This window comes from Macaca nemestrina, chromosome 7 (genome assembly GCF_043159975.1).
Source record: "Macaca nemestrina isolate mMacNem1 chromosome 7, mMacNem.hap1, whole genome shotgun sequence".
Classification (NCBI taxonomy): Eukaryota; Metazoa; Chordata; class Mammalia; order Primates; family Cercopithecidae; genus Macaca; species Macaca nemestrina.
The window spans coordinates 81,378,920-81,400,082 of NC_092131.1; the positions used below are offsets into that span (position 1 = coordinate 81,378,920).

The window sequence follows — 21,163 nt, forward strand, 5'->3', positions numbered from 1 at the left end:
ATTTTGGCAGAATCCCCAGATTATAATTTCAACTCTCTATTCAAATTTGCAATCATAAAGAAATCCAAAAATGATAACATATTGTCTTTTTTTCCCTAATGAAACAGCCATATATTTGAGACATATTTTTGTCTGAAATTAAATAAGATTCTGATAGACCTGGGAAAACATGTGGACAAACAATTTGACTATTTTTAACATTGTTGTCTCTCATGAAATTAAGTTGATAATAAAACCTGTGGACTGTGCCTTCATGGAGAGGGTAGACAGCATTTACTGGGAAGACCATTGCCACTGATATTTTTGAAATGCCTCAGAAACTTAGAAACAAAAACATTATTAAAATCTCTTCTCCAGGAAGTTTTGTTCTCATTCGTTAGAATAATTCACCATTAAACCTTTTTTTTTTTTTTTTTTTTTTTTTTTTTTTTTTTTTTTTTGAGACGGAGTCTCACTGTGTCTCCCAGGCTGGAGTGCAGTGGCGTAATCTCGGCTCACTGCAAGCTCCGCCTCCCGGGTTCACGCCATTCTGCCGCCTCAGCCTCCCAAGTAGCTGAGACTACAGGTGCCCGCCACCACACCCGGCTAGTTTTTTGTATTTTTAGTAGAGACGGGGTTTCACCATGTTAGCCAGGATAGTCTCGATCTCCTGACCTCGTGATCCACCCGCCTCGGCCTCCCAAAGTGCTGGGATTACAGGCTTGAGCCACCGCGCCCGGCCTTAAACCTTATTCCATTATTCTTGTCCTTAAACATTATCCACTCCTTCTTCTGGCGAAAGGCAAATGCTGCTCAGACAGGAATTCTTGAAGCCTGGTGTTCACATGGATAGGGGAATGTGTCTAGCCAACCATGTAAGTAAGGACCCTGCAGTGAGCCACAGCATAGACTGAAGAGATCAATTTCTTGTCTTCAAAAAACACATATTCTTGATGTTCACTGCAGATGTCAGAAGCAAACTTCAGGGAGAGTGAGACTAAAACGATCTTCTAAGGAAAGATAAGAAATATTTTGTTAACAATCATGTGAGATTGGAAAGTAGCACTCCTAGAAAAAGAATTTCATGCTATCATATACCATCTGTTTAAAATAATGAAACCATTTTAGAAGTGAGAAATGTCAAGAAATATCTTTTATTTGACTATTGTAAGTAATCAAAAAATTGTTTATGTCCAAATTACTAAGCAATATTGTATACACCTGGAGTCAGAGTATTATACACTGCTACACTATACCAGGTCTATAGGTAATGCATTCATATATTACATGCCTATCCAGTTAATGGTTTACAATTTCTTTTATGTAGTATTATTTTGAAATGTATTTAGGTATCGAAATGAAATGTTTTCAAAAGAAAGATCCGCTAAGCAAAAGAGAAAACTCCTATAGCAGGAGTTCCATTTGAGCTCCTTCCCTACTTGTCAGGGAAAACTAACAACAAATATATAAGTAAATAAACATTTAGCAAAAAAATGATAAAATCCACTGACCTTCTGGTAATCTTTTATTTAAGAGTATGAGGTTAAACAAACAAGAGAATATGAAGGAGGAAAATAAGATGGAGGAGAACAAAGTTTTCAGAAGTGCTTAATAGAACTATTGTATGCCAAATATCTGCTCTATGGGAAAAGCAAATTTCACAATATTTTTATCAATTCTGTATTCACACATCTGATCAAGGTAACATCTTAAAATGGGTAGATGAAACAATGACATGAAAAAACCAAAAGAGAACCCAAAGATAAGTTGATATAAATGTCAATGTAATTCATCTAAAAATCTCATTTGTGTTGAGACTCTAATTCAGCAAGAAGTGTTAACTCTAGTTAAAAACAAATTAATCAAGTCTAGTATCACAGATTAGTAAATCAAGGCCCACCCAAGGTCATACAGTTAATATGTGGCAGAATTGGGATTTTATTATGCAGTACTAGAATTAGAAATCAATTAAAGTCCTTTGATAAAGATTGAGACTTTGTAAGCATCTTCCAGTTTGGTATAGAAATGGGTTAAACAATAAATGTTGATTAAGAAAAATACCTAGAAACCTCAGAAATACTACTTAAACTTCAAGGAAGATGAGTGCTGATTTATCCCACAATCTCTAACCAGATATCCCCTTTTAATTCCTATAACCTAAGATTTCATTTTTTCTTTCCATGAGATATTGCTTCCAGGGGAGTTTAAAAAGAAGGAAAGAACCTTTCAGATTACTAATTCTAAGCATGTAATATGCCCTCATGATAATTACACTTCTCTCCACTTTCTCCACTGCATTTCACTTGAATAGAGCTGGAACTAGATCTATAAGCAATCATAGTATATCCAATGAGAGATTCTTTATTGTTATTTTAATTAATTTTGTCACCCAGGCTGGAGTGCAGAGGTGTGATCATAGCTCATTATAACCTCAGAGTCCTGGGCTCAAGCCATCGTCCCACCTGGACCTCCCAAAGAGAGATTCTATTTTTAAATCTAGGATTAGGCATATCTACCCCTGGGTAGCTTTATGGTGAGTTGACCGGAAAAGTAAATTTCCTTTTTTTTTTTTTTTTTTAAGGTTCTACCATTTTTTGAAACTAAATACATGTAACATAACAATTGAAGTAACAGTGAGGTAGGGGGAAAATATAGTGGCATTCTTTATTTTTATTTGTTAAATGAGGCAATCTGATTCACAAGAGGAAAATGTAAGGTCTTTATGAAATGCAGCAGTAGTACTCAAGGTAATTTGGATTTTTATATTAGATATCACAGATGTTAAGTGCATGCCCAATAGGTAATAATCTATTTAGGGAATAAACAACTTCAGTCTGTTTTAAAAGTATTTATATGTTTTATTTTATGACTAAATATTATCATTGAGCTAAAATAATTTATACAGCTACAAACATGAAAACATTAACTGTGGATGTAATTCAAGCAAGTGCAAGTATCACCTGTCAGTTGGCTGTTATGAAAACAAATTATAATTAAAACAAACTTAAATTAATTCAATTTCTCTAAAATTCTTTGCAAATACAGTACAGCTATTTGAGAAATGAAAACTAATTTGACTTCCATTACTCATAATTAGCATTCGTTAATAAGGCAAGAACTTTTAAACAAGCTATAGCATCTCTGCCTCCAAGAGTAGAAGGACTGACTTTTATTACATTTAAAACATAATTGGTAGCTTAGATAACTTACCTAAAGCAATCCAGCATTATGAAATTTTGAAAAGAACTTAGCTGCTCTGGGCTGTAATCGTCCTGAGGAAAAACTGTCTACTTTCTGTTCCGAAATAGCCCACCCAAAGACTATCAAAAACTACTAACTGAAATGTTGTGATAATTTGAAGGCTTTCTTCTCTTCTTTTTGTGTAAAAATCAACATGTAATAGACAAGGAAAGTTTAGTCGGCTCTTTCAATTTTGCAGGTACGTGAAACATTCTTGTATACCTTCAGAGAATGAGGCTAGATGAGAAAAGGGTCATTTTATACCTAAGACGTGGTTAGAATTTAATTTCCTTTTAAAATTTATTTTGAGCAAAGGAAGCTTTACTTAAACACACTGTGTGATTCCACTGGATTGTCACAGACTTCCCTCATCTGTCCAATTGTTCTGCTCACAGCATTCAGGAAACCCTGCTCGCCATCTCTCTTGTTCAGTTATGTCATTCTTCCTCTCTCTTCTTGTTCAAAGGCTCTTGAAATCTCTTTTCTTAATACAGATTTCTATGACGAAGAAATACAAAAGAAAGAAAGCTAATCTTTCTGCCCCTAATTTTTTTCTCACTAGCACATTTCTACTATACAGCAAAACCACTCCTGGATTAGTGCTTGTACTTTAGCACTTTCCTATCAGTGCTTGCATAAAATGAGCTATAAATGCTTCATCCAAAATAGATGGTGACTTTTTAGGCTTTATATAACCACGTTCTTTTATATGTTAATCCATAAAAGTTCTCTTCATTTGAGATACCTTGAGATCAAGGACATTATCATTTTGAAATAATTCTGTGGATCCCATAGAAAATGTTCATGTGGCATAAAAAACAGCATGCTATAGAATTTGCACTAAATCTGCTCAGCACAATATCCAAAAGTTTGCAGAGAATTGGAGCTAAATTGGGTGAGCTGGTGATTATACTTGCTTTAAACCAACAGCAGAGATTCACTAGCCAAACGAAGCGAATGCCTCATGTTGTTAATGCATAGTTTTAAACAACAAAACTACAACAAATACACTTATCAAGTTCTATGTCAGTAAATTATAAAATCTAGAAGTTGAGAAGGAAGTCAAATATGTTGATTCTCACACTGACCAGAATATAAAATATAGAATGAGAGGGTTTGAAAAAAGAAAAAAAAAAAAGGAAATAAGAATGATTTTTAGGCTTTTCAGGGGCCATCCCACAATATTCTGTTAGATTTCAAAAAGCAGATATAATTAATTGCCCACAGACATTCATTTAATCAGGTGTTTTTCATCAAATGTCTCCCTAGAATTTAAAGCTGATTGCCGTCCTAAAATGCTATGATATGTACCACAGGCTCTGAAAGATCCATCTGGTATATGTAAGTCAATATGCATTTTGGAAGGCTCAAGGCATCTTCAAAAGTCAAAACCAACAATCTACTATCTGCAGTTTACAAACTAAATCGTACTGGTATTTTTGCCTGCATTAGCCAATTTACCCTTCATTATAATGTAAACTAATAACTAGAGCCAATAGCTAGTTATTTCCCATTTTACAAATATAAATTGGGTCCAGAAAGGATAAGTAATTTGTCCAAAATTATATTTCCTAAGAATAGCAGGACGGGGATGTGAATTCAGAACCTGAGAATTTAGTCATTTTGCTCATCTGAATCTCACAAAGCTCTTGAACAAAACCTTATTCAACATGATTGGCACTAGAAGTTGATCATTTACTCTAAGAAATCAGTTAAGGTAAGAAATTATCTTAAACAATTTACAGGACAGACAGACATGGAGAAAGAAATGGATATATTAACAGATTTATTTGTAGATATTTTCATATATGGCCAAACTTTTTCTTTGGTGGGTATCCTATTTTGTGCTCCCCACAAAGTACACGCTGAGATAAGTATAAAGCGCAAGTGACTCGTTTGAAAGTGGTCCCAGAAAGCACAACAAATAAAATAGGGAAGATGATTTAGAGAAGGGAAGAAAAGTCATCAAGGTATAGGTTTAGCTGTGAAAAGTAAAATTCAATCTCACTTGAAATTCTCTGAGGAACTGTGTGGTATTTCAAAACTATCCTAAAAATAATAACAAAAAGAAATTTTAAAAAGATAGAAAGCTGGCTGTATATTTATTCATTGATTTCCATGCCTCATTGAATCAGAGTTTTACTCGGGAGCATTAAACCCCTAGCACTTTAGGTGGCCTTGGCGCTGGACTGAGCAAGCTTCTGTATCTCTAAGAGAAATGATCAGGCAGAGAGTCAAAGGAATGCAGGTGTGTGGCATGTCATGCTATAAAACTGCTGGGCACGGTCTCCTGAAAGTGCAGGTGAACACAGAAAAGCTGTGGATGGAGCATGAAGTGTCCACAGCGTCTGCTACTACTATGAGCAGCAGAGGAGAGTTCCTGGTTGGAATTTCTCATCATTTTTCTTGCTTAACCCACAGCTCTTCCCTATTTTTGATAAATATAATTTTATGTTCCCTTAAAATGAAGTAAGAAATTAAAGATACTTGGAAAGAAAAGTGTAGGATCCTTTAGGTGATTTATTTTTTCATACTTTTATAAACTTTCCCAAACCTTTACAACCGTTTTACCCTCAACAAATTCTACAGAATGCTTTTCGGAAATGTTCTATAATAAATCTTCCTAACAACTTAAACAACAACTTTATTTCATTCTGCAATATTTCAACTGTATACAAAATAATTCCTTCAAAATAGATATGACTCTTGGTAAATACACAATTTAGCTGGTTGGGTGGCTAAGGTAGATGAATCATCAAGATTTCTGCTTGCCTTGGACATCAGGTGCTATGTTTACCAATGAAGTTAAGACCATGGGCTAACCTTGTGGGGATTTTTTAAGTGGAAATTGCCACTGTTGCTGGTATTTACTGCTGCTGGGAATCTTACTCTCAGTCCCAGAAAAGGCTCATCATTATTTACATTTTACAAAATAAAATGCAAAGAAAAAATGATTCACTGTGTGGTCTAAAAAGGCCACACTATTGCCATGTACACTTACACCCAAGTCACCAGAAGGCACACCCATGGCTAATTGATGAGGCAAGTCACCCATTCATCTAAACAGTGAGGCAATGTGATTAGAAAAACGTTAGATAATTAAATAAATAATTAAATATATTGATGTCATTAATCCATGTAATCACAGCCTTAAATAATGACTGAAATATATTACTTTTGTAAGAATCAATCACAAATCCTAGCCAAAAACATAAAGTGGGCAAGCATGTCAGCCTTGCTGTCTTCTCCTTTCTTGATACTTCACTCATGTTTAGGCACTTTTGGCCCTTTGTCTGTCCCGCCTCAAATACTCCTCCTTCCATCATATGGAATAATTGCTAGGAAGCAGGCACTCATTTCAGGACTTCATTTCTAGGTTCCATTTGCATCAAAATGGGGTTGTATGACTAGTTTTTAATGGGATAAAATGGCTGGAAGCAAAGTATATTATTTAATGGTCCAGATATTTGAAAAATGAGCATGCCTTCTCCCTTCTCTTTTACTATCTATTGGCTGCATATCAAAGCCTAGTGTGTCCTGGAAGATAACATGACTTCTGGCAGCCTGGTCTCTGAATGTCTGAATGAATTGATCGTGACTCTTTTCTAGCCCCAGTCTCTGAACTGGAACTACCTTAGACTGTTTAGCTACAGAGAAAAAGAAGGATTTCTGGAGTCTAGGTTTGAAACAATGCTGTGTGCTTCCCCAAACCATGTCATTTTCCTGGTCATACAAGAAGACTATAATGCCTAGCCTCTCCTATTTTTATATTGGGTAGATATTTCTGCATTCTGGCTAATGGAATTTGTGTATAATTGACATATACTATTTCCAGACTCAGCCAGAAAGCTTCTTCCACAATCCTGCATTCTCACTACTAGTCTCCTGCAGTCTCCTGGAGCTGCATGCTGAAGATGGAAGGCTAGGTCTTGAATTGATTAGGTGGGGCAGCTTACATTGACTGGGACATGACTCATGACAGGCATCAGAGTGTTCATTGAACACATTTGGTAAAGCATCACCTATAGCCTGTTCCTGCAGAACTTGATCTAAGGGAAGAGAGTAGAAAACAAAGCCATTAATGTATATGTTGGTTGCTTCTGTTGTGTTTGGTAATATGTTGCAAGAAAGAGATAGACTAAGAATAAAGTGGCTAAGTTTGCAAGCAGAAATAAATGAGAATGAGAACCTACAATTTTTGAGCCTTGCTAACCCCTTCTAGATCCCAAAGTGTAATAAATAAAATTGAGGAAAGTCTCTGACCCATTGAAACTTTTCAGTTGAACAGAGTGACTCAGCTTTGTGCCCAAATTCAGTTGAGGGATCCATCCTTCCTAAAATTCCTGATAGCCTCAATAGAGCTGGCATTAAGCATAGAGTCAGAGACTTGAATGAGGAATTAAAAGAATGAGTATCTTTGTGAACTACATCCCAGAAAGAACTTTAGGTGTGGCTACTAGGCCATATAAATGACAAGAAAGATAGATTAGAAGATACTGTTTGTGACAAAACTATTATTTTAAAATAAGAAATAATGAGCTTAGTCTAAAACATTGGAGGATTTGGGGGTAGTGTTAACCATTAGCAGACTAAGAGGCAGTCTGCAAAACTTGTGCAGTCCTCACAGAAGGCAGAGCCAGGCACCCCCTAGGAGAGTTTCTTGCAGAGAGTGGAATTAGCATCTAATCAATAAACTTCTCCCTCTTACAAAGTACATAGTCTTTACAATGTTCATCAAGCAAGTTTTAGAATTTTTCTATGCCAGCTTCTGTTACATGGAGCCCATTTCTTACCTTTTCACATGACAATGTTGTCATGCTATTGGGTTTTAGGGATAGAACCAGATAAAAAGTCTTTTCAGGTTATAGGATGCTGACCCAATGAAAAAAACAACACATTGTCAGTAGATTCTAGACTTTGAGTTGGAGGCAGTGACTGAATGAATTTTGTCCACCTCAATGAGAGTTCATTAATGTTTTCTATGTGTAGAAGTAAGAGTGAAGTAGTTATTTCACATTGGAAGTACAGACTTTGGCAGAGAAAATGCTATGTGTTCACCAAAAGCAACTTTCTTGACTTTCAAGAAGAGTACATTTTTCATACATTATGTTGATTAGTTTGAGGTTCTATGATTGAATCCTGGCCATCCGAGTATTCCTGTGAGTAAAAGTGATGTATGCCAGTTTCACACATGGTCAAAAAAACATCTGTATGATAATCTATTCTCTTTTTTCCCTTTTGCAGAGATGTTAGAAGCCAGTTCTTGAGAATGGTAGGACCACCTGGTGGACATAACCTGGGTCGGTGAATGACTGCATGGAGCAGAGTCCTATCTGTCAAGACATCAGATTATGATGTAAGCAATAAACATGTATCTTGTTAACTCATTAGATTTGGGAATCGATTGGTACAACAGTGTATTAGTTTCCTAGGACTGACATTATAAATGACCACAAACTCAGTGGCTTAAAAAAAACAGAAATTTATCCTATCACAGATCTGGAGGCCAGAAATATGAAAGCAAGGGGTTTGGCAGGGTCATGTTCCTTCCAAAGAGGGACACTCTAGGGAAGGGTCCTTCCTTGCCTCTTTCAGTTTCTGGCGGCTGCTAGAAATTCTTGGCATTTGTTGGCTTGCAGATGCATCAGTCCTATCTCTTCCTCCTTTTTCACATTGACTTCTCCCCTGTTTCTGTGTGTGCATCTCAAATATTCCTCTGCTTTTCTAGAACACACTTGTCATTGGACACTTTTTCCAACGACACTTGCCATTGGATTTAGGCTCCCCCAATTCAACACACTAGGAGCATTTAGCTTATTCAGTCCATTGAGCTCTCAAGCTATTCTACACAACTTTTTTCTCAGAAAAATAACTCTCCAAAACAGAAGTCAATGTTTCACAAATTGTAGTAACCAAAATGATTTTAGATGCTATACATGTGAATATTAATAACTACATTTGTCATTTTAAGGTTCATTCCTAATTATATAAAGTTTCACATTTAAATAGATGTATTATAAAAGACAAAAATGTTAAATAATTGAAAAAAGAACTTCTATCTATTGGTAAGCAGTAGAGAAGCTTCCTGAAAGTAAAGGGGCTTTCCTGTATCCTTAAAATCATGATGTTGGGAGGCTGATGACACTGAAGAAGATGAAAGGTGGTCTCTGATACTAGGAATTAAATATTGAGGAACACGACAATTGCCCAGGCAGCCTCCAAGTTTGGACAAATTATATCAAGGAGTGACTGGCTTTGTGAAAAACTGCAAAGCTTCCAACTACATGCTCATTTTGGAAAGATCAGTAGGTCACACTCTTCCTTCAGAGTGTGTCCGTAAAAGATAACTTCTTCAGTCACTGAATATCAATGATCATAGAAATTAAAACACAGAAATAAGTACATATCAGAAGTCGCAATACTGAAGAACCACACTGAGCATGATGTTGGATCAAATGCAAAGCTTTGTGTGCACACACACACACACACAAATTTAGACTAACAGGACTTGTGTTCCTTATGCTGGCCCATCAAAATAAGAGAAAAAAAGACAACAACATAAATTAAGAAGTTATTTGACAGAGGATTCTTTGACTCAATAGTAATTAATTTAGTAATTAATTACTGAATTGTAATTAATTATATTTAATTAAACAATAAATTAAAAGCCATTTGAACACAGACATGACAACTAGTTTCATAAAAATCCTCTCCAAAAGAAAATGTTCAAGGACTTTATCATAGTCTCTATTATACTTAGCATTTTTGGCAGCATATTCACCATGGATATCTCACCAGACATGAATCCTATCAAAATTTATGTAAATTAATATCAATTTTAAATTGAATGTAATTTGAACAAATATATTTTTTGGCTTATTGTAAAGATATGAAATTAAGGCATCAAATAGCAGCACTAAGTCTCATTCTTATAAATAGCTTATGGCCCAAATCTTCCTAAAGTCAATAGAAAGGAAAGACAATTAGCACGTTACTGATATTAATGTTCATTCTGTTCTTATTTCCAAAGCTATTTTATTTGCTAATTACACTTTGATTAATGGTTCAGTCTAGGTTTGTAATATCTCCCTTTTAAATGCATTAAATACCAAAAATATGCTAATTTGAGAATAGGATTATCAACTGAAAAATAGTAGTGGGTTTACTACATCTTCTCATCTATTTTGACCATTAAAAAATAAATCTCTCTTCACGCTGCTCTGGACATTAACTGCAAGTCAGATATATATTAAATGAGTTTCCTCTCATCTTATTTCCCATTTTATTTTAGTACATAATTTACTTTCTTTGACAGTATTTTAAAAAATCAACCTGGTTAATAATAAGATTGCAATTTGGTGGCTTCTAGACAATAACTTTACATTTTCTCTGTTATTCTCTCTGGTTAAAATTTAAAACCTTGTTAAAACAAATATTTTAATTCAGTCAGGCTTGGGTGGGGCCAGTCATTATACATTTCTAATACTCTCCTTTTTGGTGACAGTGCTGCTGGTCTGTGGACCAGACTTTGAATAGCAAATTGCAGTCACATCAGGTAAATGTTCAATTTTCATTTTATTAAATTTATACTGACTTCAATGACTATAAAGCCGTATACTATTAACCTAAAATGACAATATTCAAAAAGAAAAAAATCACACAAAGGGAAGTACACACAGAAATAGGATAATTTTAAATGTGTTAAACCCCTTTTATACTCTTTAAATATGTTTTGCATATTGTAACTGTGCAACAAGCTAGTTCAGTAGTCAACACTTCTCAACTCTACTAGCAATTCACAAACTATGCTAACACTCAACCACAAGGTTTCCTTGTATCTTGCTCATTTATTGATTTTCCATATTTTCAGTGTCCACACGTAATCTTGGCAGCCTAGCAAGACCTGATCTCTGATTTCACAGCCATATGCCACTTAAGTAATAGCAGAGTTTGCTTGCACACATGGAAACATGAGCATTCTTAAAAGTATCTCTCTTGGGGTCTCACCAAAAGGGGCCAATTTTTCGATATCATTGTTCAAACCTAACTTGGATGAATATCCACCTGATCTCCTGTAGTGTATTCATTTATCTTTGCCACAATGTTATCCATAAAGATCACCTATTGAATAAATGACTTATCAAAAAAAGGAACTTATTGGACACTAGTCTAACAATTCACCTGAAGAAATTATTTATTTGTTTGTTTGTTTGTTTGTTTATTTATTTATTTATTGAGACAGAGTCTCACTCTTGTCGCCCAGGCTGGAGTGCAATGGCGTGATCTCGGTTCACTGCAACCTCCGCCTCCTGGGCTCAAGCGATTCTCCTGCCTCAACCTCCCAAGCAGCTGGGATTACGGGCACCTACCACCACGCCCAGCTAATTTTTGTATTTTTAGTAGAGACAGGGTTTCGCCATGTTGGTCAGGCTGGTCTCGAACTCCTGACCTCAGGTGATCCACCTGCCTCAGCCTCCCAAATTGCTGGGATTACAGGCGTGAGCCACCGTGCCCAGCTGAAATTATGTTATTTATAAAAATTCAAAATTTTATTCATTGTTACCTGCATGTACATGTACAGACACACACATATAAAACAGGTTTATAGATAGAGAACTTAAAGAGCCCAATGAGAAAATTAAACTGTTAATAACAGAAATGTTGAAAAGAAGCATTGAACAACCCTGGCATTTTCTACATAATATGTTCTTGTACCTGATAATAATATTAATAATATGCTTACTTGGAGACAGTATGGCATAACAGTTACAAATATGTGTACTGAAATCAGAGGGCCTTAGTTTGAGTCCCAGTTCTTTTGTTCTATAATCATGTGAATTTAGGATGCTTTACTTAACCATTCTGAGTCTCAGTTTCTTTACAATAGCTTCTGCTTTAAAAAATTACATTAACTTTTGTTGCATAGCAGAATCACTAAATCACACAGGCATAGATGAAGAAGCATTATTTTCTCACTCATCATTGTGTGAGTTTGCAGGTTAGCTGGGGGTATCTATCTTGTAGATTAAGTCCAGATCAGTTCCATATGTAGCCTTCTGGGACGTATGGAAGGACAGTGATTACCTGGAGACATGTTTTTCTCATAATACAGTTCGCAAGCTTCCAGGGGATTGAAGAGTGAAATGTACCGTTTTTTAGTGACTCAAGTTCGATACAACAATGTCATTTCAGCTCACATTTTATTGGCCAAACCAAGTCATATGCCAAGCCCAACATCAAGGAGATGTGGAAGGAAACTCCTCCTCATGAGGTAGTAAGGGGAAATCGTTAGGGTGGTAAGGCAGTAATCATTATCTAAACAATAATCTAACCTTTACCAATGTCTTGTGAGGGATTTAAACTGCACTTCAAATGCTTAGATAGGGATGTATAGTAAGTATTCCATGAATGCTTAGAGAAGAGAGATATTTAGTGTAACTATGAGTCAGAACCTGGTTTGGTTGTTCACCAGCCGTTTCCCTTTTGTTCTTGTGCACATAGCTTGATTGCATTTCCCAGTTTCTCTTTTATTTAGATGCAGCCATTTATTTGAGTTCTGGCCAATGGAAAGTGAACAGACATGATATACTGGACTCAGTCTGGCTCACAAAAATCCCCCTACCAATCTCCCATGCTCTCTCTTTCTCATCTGCAGGCTTGAAACAGAGGTCCTAGTGGAAGACCCGGAGGCTCCAGTTCAGAGTGTCCAGCTAGATTTTTGTGATGATGGAAATGTTTTACAACTTTACACATCAATAAAATAGTTAGTAGGCAAATGATGCTACTGAATACTTCAAATGTGGCTTCTGCAGCTGAGAAGCTGAAATTTTCATTTTAATTAATATCTTCATATGGTTAATGGCTACCATGTTGTACTGGGCAGTTCTGAGGAAGGCAAAGACACTAGATAGATGGAGTCTGAAATGTTGCATGCCAATCATTTAATTGAACTGTGATATGAGCTAGAAATGAAATTCTACTTTGCTAAATTACTGAGATTTGGAGGTTGTTTCACGGAACTGTTAGACTACGCCAACTAATAAGGGGGCTGTAAGTAACAGAATTACGTGTTCAGGCTTTAGCATGAGACAGAAAAAGGTTTCGATCCTGGCTCCACATTTAGTAACTACGTAGCATTGGGCCAGTTACTTAGCTATCTCCTTTGCCTATTAAAAGAAAATATTACCAGAACCTACCTAATATGGTTATGTGGGGATTAAATAACACGTTGCTCTTACAATAACATATGAAGCATAGTAAAAGCCTAAAAATAGCAGTTACAATTGTTGCTAAATAGTTGAATAGCTGAAAATATACAATTCACAAGGGTCACCCCCAATCTCTCCTTACCTTAATGAAATATTTACGATAGTTTTGTATGTGAGAACAAGGATTGAGGCAAGTCATCACTTTAGTCAAATAGATTTGGACAGGATGCATTATAGCAGTATAAAACCACATTTTAGTATTAAGCCTGGGACTTTAATAAACTGCATGGAAACAGAGAAATAAAAAGAATCCAATCTATGTTATAAAAATGATTAAAGGGAGGGAATGCCTTAAAGAGGCATGCTAATTAATAATAATAAAATTTAAAACCATAGTTGAAAACATACTCAAAAGGAAATAATGTAGCATGAAAATTCTAAAGAGATGTGTTTGGTAGAAGAATAGTTTTCTGCTAACCCCACCAAGCTACCTTGACTATGATTTGTTTGGGATCCTCATGATTAGGGAAAACACAAGTGTGTGTGGATGTCCATGCAGGTGCTGAGAGAAGAAAGAGTGGGTATGGAGAGCGAGTGGGTAGTAGAACCCTTACCCTAAATAAAAAGCAAATTATTGTGGAAGTATAAAATTTTCATAATAATTTAACAAATTACCACCAGGGCAATGTCATATGCATTTTAAAGCAACATTTATCATCAGTTTAGAAATGCCTTATTTCATCTAATTAAAACAGAGCTTAATACATTTTATGATGGAAATTGATACCAGGAAATGATACAATTTAAAATCATATTTATTATGTTTTAAAGCAAGTGACTTATTTTAGGATGGAATAGATCAACTCATTCCAAGTGATAACTTTCTCGGGTTTCAGCTACATTGTTAAAACTTGAAAAATTATCAGGAATTTCTCTCTCATGATGATATTTAATTTGAGTAAGGCCTTTCACATTTGGTCTGATTGGCATATAAATCAAGAACAAATATTTCTTAAATGCTTATTTAAAGTACTCATTTGCCAATTTTTGAAATATAACTCAAATGTTATGGAAATGAAAATTAATGTTCTACCCATATATTTCCTAGAACTTCTTACTTTAGGGCAATTTTTGTTTGCTGATTTGTTTTGTTTTTTTTGAGCCCATTTTTCCATATCAGAAAAAATAATTTTAGATTATCATCTCCCTTAGATCATCTCATCTAGTCCAATGGCTTTAAATACAACCAATAAGTCAATGACTTCCAAACCTCTATCTCTATCTCCCTCCTTGACTGTTTAAGTCCACTTTTCTAGGATAACAAATAAATAGAACATAGTGGATTTCAGCAACATGTGTTTCTTGTGCGCAGCACTCCAGTGCTACAACTCCAATGGCCTTGACTCAAACAGCTCAGTGTCATGTGTCTTCTCATCTCAGATACCAGGCTTAAGGATCAGAGAATCACTGGAACTTACCACTTTCATGGTGGAGGGCAAGAAAAAGGGGCCAAACTAAAACATGCAAGCCAATTTAAAGCTTTTTCTTACACACAGCAAATGTCAAGTTTGCTCATATTCTATTACCCAAAGCCATTCGTGTGGGCTAGGAAGCACGTTCTGTATATAAATGTGGCAAGGGAGGGAAGGGGACAAATACTCGTGAACAAATAATGCCAGCTACAGCACTACGCTTTTTCTGAACTCAAGGTTCATATGGACATTAGAGCTGCTTGATAACTCCACCTGCATGTTTACCAAACATTTTGCCCTTACCATGTCCAAAATTGAAACTTTGATTTCCAGTGCCCCCTCGAAGCTGCAATTCACTGACCTGTCTTTCCTAGCGCAGTAAATTTCATTATTATCCAGTCTATGTTCCCAAGCACTATACCCTAGCAGTGTATCCTATCAGTAAAGGCTAGTATTTACCGAGTCAAATCTGGGCACTGGATTGCTTATTATACTGGAGGAAAGTCGTGTTTTTATATAATTTTAAACCTTTGTATTATGAAAACTTTCAATTATATATAAAGTAGACGGAATAGTATAATGAATTCTATGTGCCCAACTTTAATGACTATCAAATTCATGGCTAATCGTGTTTCACTAAACCTCATTCACTTTACCTCCCCAACAGCTTTTTAAACAAATTCCAGATATCACATCATTTCATCATTGGTATTATACTATAAAAAGAGTAATATTTTTAAATCATCAAACAAATCACCATATGCTCCTGGTACCCTGCAATAGGTTCCCTTTGCTGCTGGAATAAAGTCTAATTTCTCTGATACCCATAGTATCAGCCCACACCTACCTCTCTAAACCCTTTTCTCTCATGCTGCTATCACCTTCATCCAATAAGCCCTGAAACACTGAAATTTCTGGTCATCTAGTGTTCCTTTTGCCACCAAAGCTCTGCCACGCAATCTTCACATGGTTATATTCATTTTTATTATTTAGGAACAAGCTTAAATGCTGACGTCTCAGAAGGACATTCATTGACGATCAGTCTTAATGATCAATATGATTCATGGCTATTTTTTAGCTTATTATCTGCTGTCTGTTCACTCCACTAGAATCTGAACATCTTGAGAGAGAGTTAGTGTTTTTTACTATCACATCTTTATGTCTAGAACAGTGCTCTTTTGTTAGCATGTATTTAATAGATATCTATTATATGAATATTTTTGTTTGTACAGGTTGGTGAACTTCTACTACTTGGATCATAATCCTCAGTATTTTCATTTAAAGAGTTAAATCCATTTCACTAAGTTACGTGATTTCTAGAACTTACTATATATTCTTGCCTAAGAATTGGAATTACAGAAGACAAGCACAGAAATAGGGGAATGCTGTCTTGCCATGTTAAGATTAAATGCATTGATATGCTTGTGTTTCATTCAAGTGAAGGATAAGGGGTGTGAGCTGGATTTGGGAATGCACAAGGCACTGAAGAGCAGTGAAAGGTAGATCCAAAATTCCTCCTGGGACATAATTTAAGACAGCTTGAAAGTAAAAATGAAAGATCAAAATGGTCTCAATTCTTATTTCTGCTATTGTGACTTCTAGACATAAAAGTTCTAACACATCCAATGATTTTGTATGAATTTTTTGTTAGCTTATTTCTCAACATAAAACCACTGAGAGTCATCATCTCTATCTAATTTTTGACCACATTTAAAGCAAATGGACAAGCAATAAAATAAAATATGCAAGCAATAAGCAGAAGGGAGCATACAAGGATAGCTTATCAGTAAAGATTGCATCACCAAGATCAGATCTGTGGGTGCTGTTGTGGGGATGGTTAGTAAACGTTGTTAACATTCCCATTATCTCCCTCCAAATAATGCATAATGTGACAGTTTCTACAAATGCAGCCACTGTCACCACTTCCAGCCAGATTACTGCCCCTAAGCTCCTTGTCAAGAGAAATTTAGGAGTTACCAATGTTTAAAAGTATTTTAAACCAAAAATTTATTACCTAGGGAGATTTTGTTTGTGAATAAAGTTTCTTTCTACCACTTCAAGTGGATAAGAAGACAGAAAGAAAATAAATTGTGCTTGACATTAAAACTAGAGAAGCTAGAGAGAACCGGGACATCCCTTGCAGATAACTTCAGCGTAAGTCAAAGGAAAACAAGGAGAAAACTTGTAAAGCTGAGGCAATTTACCAGTTTCCTTATCTTGCTGTTTTGTGTTTTACATATATAACAATGAATTACTAAGGCAAATGTCATGTTAGGAAGAGAACACAATCATCATGATAGGAAGACCCATGTATCTGGTACAATAATTTCAAACTCAATTATGAAAAAATGTAGTTTTTATTTTCTACAACTGAGTCTAATTTAACCCTAACTCCATTCTGCTCAGGAGAACAGAAACATAATTTGCCACTTCAAAGCAGTCTAGAGGATTCCTCTTCCCTTTCCCTTTCTTCCTTGTATTGTATATAAATGCCAAGGTCACTGAGGTGAAATGTGACATGAGATGAAAGGTGGCATCTCGTCCTTCATCACTACATGCCTATCGTGACATGGAGGACTAAATATATATCCTCCATCTACTTTCTGGAATTAATACCTTCATGATTATGTCAATTGAGGTGTACAGTTCTCATGTGGTCTTTTATATTATTCAGGCCACGTATACTACTGCAACTCTCCTCCAAGTTGACTGGCAAAGCTATGCCAACCTTATCCAGAAAAACTATCTGTCTATACTGTAAGTCTTTTTGGTGCATGCAGAACTGATTTAGCCATTTCATTTTATCCTCTACTGCCAAGAAGGAACATAGAACGTCAGCAGCACAGATTTTATCTAACTGCAGATCTCTAAAATTATTAAGGGATTCCACTTTGTCCCCATCAGTTTAGAGTTAACTCAAGTAAGAGAGGAGAGAGTAAGAAACCCATACCAGTCTCTGGATTGCTAAACTCCTTCCTTCAGATGTCATGATCTTTCTCCAGTCTCTGTTCTAGTGTAGTTTGGGAAAGAACTCCTTGTGTGTGATCATGTTTGTTTGCTTGTTTTTCTCAAATCTTATTCTCTATTACCTGAGAACCACTTCAAATGTAAAAGGCAAGAATTTTAGGTCTATGCCTTTGTTCTGATGTTTTCCTGAGACTGCCCTCCCCTAAAATAATGAATGCTTTCTTGTGTTGCTGCCTGGAATAAGGAAGGAAAGTACCTAGTGACACAAGGAGATGTAATGTTTAATACTTTAACGCTTTGCAATACTAGTCATCAATAATAAGTTTTCCAAACTTAATCATTTAACTAATGACATCTTAGTATTAGCCTTTATGTTACATGTCTATAAAACGTCTTATAAAGATGTAGTTTGAATTTGCTTCATGTTATATTCTCCTTTTGTTTATTTAGGAAAATAACATCTACTAATTTAAAATTTGTCACATCCAAAATTTGTGCTATAATAGTATAGTGGTAAATGATGGTGTATCAGGATTCTCTCTTAACTATTACTGATATGTTTAATTTACAGAATGGAAAGAGTTTAAGAGCTTAAAGAAGTAATCTTGTTATTTCTTTCAAGATATATCAGTAATATTTATTCATGAATAACCACTTGTTCTAAAATTTAAATGAAACTGAAAATTATTCAGAATATTGTAGCTGAGGCAATTATCAAAGCTGTTTTATACCAATTACGATTTTTATAGACAAGCTAGCACAGGCTATTGTGCTCCTTGCCATATAGAATTCAAAAACTGACGATGAAATTATTTTGCAAATTTGTAATAAGAGTAATCCAGAACATGAGCATTTAGAATTTTGTTGATTTATAATTTTCAAGGTCACTTTCAGTCTCAAGCTCATTATGCTCACTAGCAACTCCATGAAATATGCACAATGATGTATTTTTATTTAAATGATAAGCAATTAGATTCAGAAGAGGTAAAATATTTACTTGAGGTCATGAGTCACAGATATTCAAAAGTAGGGGTAGCACTACATGATCTGAAAAATAACCCAATAGTTTTTCTACTTATTATCCCCCTTGAAATTATGTTTGAAAATCGGGATGAACGTTTTAACTGTATTTAGAGATGGGTTCTTTATATTAGCAGCACAATGTAATTAAGCATTCTTATGAAAGTTATGACGGGCCTCACAGATTGTAATTTGTAAGGCTTCGATAGATTGTCTTATTTTCTGAGTTATGTGTTATGCCAGAATATTTTAAACAAAATATAGTTTGCTCTAATAATTCTTCCACAGTCTTATTTACATTACTAAAATGCTTACTAATGCATTTTTTGATATTTTGCACAGATAAACATATACCTAGTTCTTTCCTGAAATACCAGAAATTGCAAGCTTGTCAAATTGTGATTAATGAGGATTTACTGGATATCAACATATGAGTCTTCGGTAAATAATGTTTATTCTTTTTAACTGAGTTGCATTATTCAACAACGAAGAACAGAGGAATGATAAATAACATGCTAACATGATAGAGATTTGAGTGAATGTTTTGTCTTCACAGATCTTCAACGATTTGAACAAATTCAGAATTCATTACAGCAGTTTTTCACATAAAACTAAAGAAAAAAAAAGATCAGTTCAATTTCTATGAGCCAGATATTGGAATTACTTGAAACAGGCTCGCGGTAGCTGTTCTCTGGGGAGAATAGTTGTTAACTCAATAGAATCAAGTCCTGAGATGGAGGGGGAGAAAAACAAACCAATCAAGGCTAATGGTTCCTGATGAACCCAGATTAAACACAGAGATTGGTCTGGTTTAAATATACTCAAGGGAACAGTCCTTCAGATAAGAGTATCAATTTTCACTCTGGGTCAATAGGATGAAGAGTGTGTGGTTAAAAATCAGATATTGCAAATGTATACAGCTTGAGTCAGGATGCCTGTTGGGGGGAAAAGAACACTTGGCAATCAGAAAAAAACCTGAAAGTACATGAAGAATTATAATGAGTATAGTCAAATAAAAAATATTAAATTTAACAAGATAATTTTTAAAATACTTAAAAATAAACATGCAGAAATCAGTAACTCGTATATATATATATATCAATATCTTAGAAAATTAAAAAGAACTGTAATTATGAACAACATAAACATACTTATGCATAATATTTAGGATTAAAGTGAAGAAAACTTCAGCAGTATTGAATAATATAAGCACTTAAATAAAGAGATATTACCATACGTAAGTTTAAATATTGTAAAGATTTAAGACATTTCTACAGATTAATTTTTAGATTTAAAGCAAATCTAATCAAAATCCCAACTTTTTACTTATAAAATAATACAAAAATTTAATTTATCAAAGCACGTATTGAAAAAAGGCAAATAAGAGATTTTACCATAAGGATGTTCAATGCAGCATCGTTTAAAACAGAGAAAGATGTAATTGTTTACATAATAAATTACACTGCATCTGAAGGTTATGATTTTGTAGGCAAGTTGTTTTTTAACAATAATTTTTTAGATAAGTTACAAAAATGGTATGTATGTTATAATGATTTTTATTTTGAAAATACTCTGGAAATATAGTTATATATATTTTTACATACAGGGAAAAAAAAAAAGTTTGAAACTCTCACTGCTCTTACCTAGGGGCAGATAAATCTCCCAAGACGGGAATGAAGAGGGCGATTCCACGATCTTATTTGAGGAACCCTCCTTGAGCAAACTCCACCTTTCATAACTCCCCACCTGCACGCCCACCCCGCCCCATGTGTTGCTGTGTTCGTGTTTTTCTCCTCAATCTGATTCTTGATAATTTTTTCAAGGGAATAATTATAATTTTTTCTCACTGCTTTTATCCACATGTTTATGTATATGTATGCATTTCTTCATTTTATAATACCTTCCATTGCTAAGGTTTTGAAGCTGAAAAGGAAAGCTACAGTATGCATTTATTCTGTAATCTTGAAACAAAACTGGAGACATTTTGGCAATGGCAGTCAAGACTGCCTTATCTCTGCGTTTGCGGTGTTCATGCTTGGGTGATGGAATTATGAATGCTTTTCATTTTCTTTGAGTAAATCCATGCTATCCAAATTGTTCATTCTTGGCATATATTGTTTTACAATCCTAAAATCTATACTATTTGTTTCTGTTTTTAATATCCCTCACAATATCTGGTAAAACGAAGAAAAATTAAAAGTATTTTTGAAATACTTTCATTTTTATTGTCTTGGATCACTTAGAGAAAGAAGGTGGACATTTTTCTAGTAAGAAATA

At 34.9% G+C, this 21,163-nt stretch overlaps 2 long non-coding RNA genes across 2 annotated transcripts in view; one reads left to right on the plus strand and one right to left on the minus strand.

Annotated features, from left to right (window-relative positions):
• Positions 1-3,181: 3,181 nt before the first annotated feature.
• LOC139364323 (uncharacterized) overlaps positions 3,182-21,163 on the minus strand; it is a 51,403-nt gene continuing 33,421 nt past the window's right edge. The window contains exon 3 of the long non-coding RNA XR_011625975.1: positions 3,182-3,717. This is a non-coding gene — a long non-coding RNA (uncharacterized lncRNA). The remainder of the gene's footprint in view (positions 3,718-21,163) is intronic.
• LOC139364324 (uncharacterized) overlaps positions 17,897-21,163 on the plus strand; it is a 50,879-nt gene continuing 47,612 nt past the window's right edge. Inside the window, exons 1-2 of the long non-coding RNA XR_011625976.1 lie at positions 17,897-18,013; positions 19,229-19,327. This is a non-coding gene — a long non-coding RNA (uncharacterized lncRNA). The remainder of the gene's footprint in view (positions 18,014-19,228; positions 19,328-21,163) is intronic.